The following is a 4,123-nucleotide window of genomic DNA, read 5'->3' on the forward strand; positions in this document are numbered from 1 at the left end:
TACACTACATGAAAAGGCAATGGTGTAGCTGCAAAAGGCTGTATTTTCAGGGAACACAGATTGGGTTCAAATGTCAGTTCTACCACTCATCCTGTGAGTTAGGAAAGTTATCTCTTCTCCTGATCCTCGCTCCCTTTTCTGTAAGATGAGATAATAACATTTGCCTTTTAGGGTTGAAGAGATTGTTACAGTTGGAGAATATAAAACACTTACTTTGTGTCTGGCATATAGTAGGTGCTCAATAACAAATGCCTGCTTATCATCCATGTTAGCCTCAGTGCTGGGCTTAGGCTGCTCTGTCAACCTGTCAATCCCTGGACTGGTGATCCCTTTCCCTTTCATAAGTTAGAACTCAGTGGTGGCAAGTAACAGAAAGGGGCAGGAGCTTATATTTTAAAAAAAGGAGGGGGGAGGGAATTGCATTGCAAGGACATGTTGGTGTCTAATGCAGGGGTGGGCAAACTTTTTGACTCGAGGGCCACAATGGGTTCTTAAACTGGACCGGAGGGCCGGAACAAAAGCATGGATGGAGTGTTTGTGTGAACTAATATAAATTCAAAGTAAACATCATTACATAAAAGGGTATGGTCTTTTTTTTTTTTAGTTTTATTCATTTCAAACGGGCCGGATCCGGCCTGCGGGCCGTAGTTTGCCCACGGCTGGTCTAATGGAAGCCAAAGCCTGAGTACACTGCACCTCAGTGGGGTTGTAAACTGGGAGCATTGAGCTCACCGGCACCCTTCACAATCTCCCACCTCTTATCCTGTCTGGTGTCTCCTTATTCCATCTGGAGAACAGTTGTCTCTGTCCTTCCATCTACATGGCAGAAAACGGCCTCTGTAGTTCATGGGTGTTCACATTGTAGGTCTAAGATAGATACTGGACCAGACTGGTCCCATTTTCTCAGCCACAATTCCAACTTATTGGAGACAAAATATGGTGAAACTGTTTGGAATGACTCCTGATACAAACAAGCCAGACCAGGGCAGGTCTGGAAGAGCCATCCCCAGGGGAGACAAGGTGAACACACATCCTCTGTGTTTCCAGGACAAACCACTTTCAGATGCCAGTTGATGCATGAAGCTTCAATTATTGTGCCTTAGATGATTGATTGATAGATAGATGATAGATAGAAGTGAGAGAGCCAATGATACTTGAGTACATGGTCTTAAAATGTGTTTTTTTCATCATCAGACTCATGCAAAATAAAAAGCTAATGGTCCTTGTCAAAGTGGGACCTACCAATGCCATTTGACAACATCCATTGTGGGGACCACAATGGGAAACACTGCAGACACCCTATCTTCACGGAAGCCCCCAGAGGCCTGCAGGTCCCAGAGTCATCCTGTGTCCCTGACCAGGAGGATGTCAGAGAGCCCGGGCCTGGTGGCTCCCAGTCTGTGGAGCAGAGGTAGTGTGACCCTGAAGGAGACACTCCTGGCCAAGGACTCACACACAGAGATGAGCCTAGAATCCATCCCCACACAGACTGTTCCAGGATAAATGCTCAGCCACAAAGGGCTTAACTGCATAACCTCCTTCACCATCCTCTTTGGACCCTTCTCTGCATCCTTTTCCCACCAATTTGTCCTATCAGCCTTACAGCAGCCTCAGCTACCTGTCTAGGTGGTGCTTCTCAACGTGGCTGAACATTAGAGTCATTTAGAGAGTGTTTAAAATATTAAAAATCCTTAGATCACCAGTCCCCTTTTTAGGGACTATTTTGAAAGCTCGGGGGTGGGGGCAGAAACTTATTTTTTAATAGCTTCTTCTGTGATTTGAATTTATATCAAACTGGAATGCCTGGAACTAGGGTAAACAGCCTCAGAGCACAAATGTAAGTTGAGGCTATTGTGCTGTGCCTGGGAGTACAGACTCCAGATGTGATTTCTAAGAACTGCCTCTGCTTCACTTCTCAAAGGGAAATGATGGCTTTCCCTCCTTCTGCACTGGCGAGCTCTCCAGAACACAATGCCCCAGGGAGCACTCCAGGCTGATCAACAGAAGGATGGTGTCTGGACTCTTAAGGGTGTTTCCACATCTTCCTAAGAACCCTCAGAAGAATGGTAGTCACAGGCCTGCAATTTGAGGATAGCAGTGTTTTAGTGAAAGAGCTAAATCAATAGCTATGGGGCAATGGGGCAGGGACATGCCTATGATTATAGGGTTATACTCTACATAAGCCACTGTTTATATAAACCATCAGCCAGGACTAATTGCTAAGGGTTAATTGGCAATGAGAACGCGAGAGCCCTAAGCCCCCCTCACAGCGGCAGAGAGACTTTGGGGCTTGGAGGCAGAGGGCAAGTTGGATGAGCAGAGAATTAGGGGAGCTGGACCAAAACCAGGGAATAAGAAAGAACTTTGGGGGGCAGAGAAGCTCAGAGAAAACTCAGGGTTAAGTCACGGGAAGCAGAGGATTGGGTATAAAATGCTAAGGACACCATGCGGAGTGACCTGCAGAGACGTGTAGGCTGAGTAATCTCGGTGTGACTCATGGGAAGAGCTCAGAGCTCTCAAGACAGAAAATTCAGCCTTAGCCAAGGACTTGCCTCTACAAGCTGTGTGACCTTGGACAAGTTGCCTAACCTCTCTGGGTCTTGGGTTTTCATCAGTAAAATGGTGTATTGGAGCAGTTGATCTCCAGGTTCTCTTCCAACTCCAAGACTGTGGACAATGTTGCCACAGTCTGGGGGAAGCTGCACCCTCGCTGCCATGGGTGCCGGAATGTCCTCCTTGTTTCCTGCCTGCACGTCATGCTCAGGTCCCCCACACTGACTAGAGAAGAGAGTTGGGCACCAAGCGAGGGTGGCAACCTGGGATGATGCCATGGAAGCTGGGAGCCTTCAGGGTTGTCACAGCCATCTGGGAGCAGAGGGGTCTGCAGGCTTAAGGAACCCCAAGGCCAGCCCCAGGCTCCCAGGCGGTCTTCTCCCCCAGGGATCTTACAGAATCCTGCAAAGAAGTCCCACTGCTTCTAAAGACAGGAAACCATGACTCTGGTCATGACCAGGTCACTCAGGCTAATCAAGGTATCGGGTTTGTTTTGTTTTTTTGCTTGGGGCTGGAATGGCCTCACTGCAGTGTAGTAACTGGGTAATCTGGCAGCCACCCTCGCCTTTGATGGATGAAAACCAGATGGTGAATTACAGCTTCCTCGTGCAGACTGTTTGGCAGCCATGGGGTCTGTATCTGTCAGTGTCTGGTCAGGAAAACAAACCACAGCAGTTATTTTAACAGAGAGAATTTAATCTAGAGAATTGGTTAAATGGACATTGGATGACTGAAAGGGTAAAAAAATGGAGGAGGGGTTGGGGAACACATTGAAAAACCAGAGTGAATAATGCCAAAGCAGCTGGCACTCCGAGGGCAGGAACAAGGGAAGTTGGGGTTGTTAGAATCCAGGAGCTGGAGGATGGACTGCAGGTGGAGACGCTTCTGAGGAGGGGTGCTGCCCAGTGGGTGTCCGAGTGGGCACGGTGCACAATGATGCTGCTTCCAGAAGTGTTCAGGAAAAGCTAGAAACTGGAACTGACTTCTGCTGCCACAATGAAGAACCATCCTTGGAGTGAGCTTGACAGAACAAGGAGCAAACCTGGGAGGAGCAAGTCCCAGCTCCTGCCTCCTCTGGCCTTCTTGTCTCCTCCGGCCTCCCCAAGGCAGAACCTACGAGGGACCAGCTGGCAAAGGAAGTGTATGGTTTGCAGACTCCCAGCCGGTACCACAAAGCCTCACAGAAGAATGTGGTCAGACAGAGACCGTACCTGGTAGTCTGTTCAGCAGCCATGAGGTCCCCAGCAAGGGGGGTGGGGGGGGGAGAATTAAGAAGGCCCAGGGGTGCAGTGTAAAATCTAAGCTAAAGTTTGCTTTGAGGTGATGCGTTGAGACCCATGGAAATGCAAGGGCTCCAGAGCTGGGTTTGGTGCCCAGTAATTCAGGGCTGAACAGCCCCACTCTGGCGACAGGAAACCAAGAAAAGGTTGACTTGCAGGCTCATCACTTTCAGTCTCAGCATTTTCTCTCCTTCTTTCCTTTCCCGGGGCAAGGGGTACAAACTGAGGAACTAACCCCTCCATGCAGATGTGGAGGGAGAAGACCAACCCCCCATTCCAGGAAATGCTCC

The sequence above is a fragment of the Myotis lucifugus genome, unplaced genomic scaffold (genome assembly GCF_000147115.1).
Source record: "Myotis lucifugus unplaced genomic scaffold, Myoluc2.0 scaffold_66, whole genome shotgun sequence".
Taxonomy (NCBI): Eukaryota; Metazoa; Chordata; class Mammalia; order Chiroptera; family Vespertilionidae; genus Myotis; species Myotis lucifugus.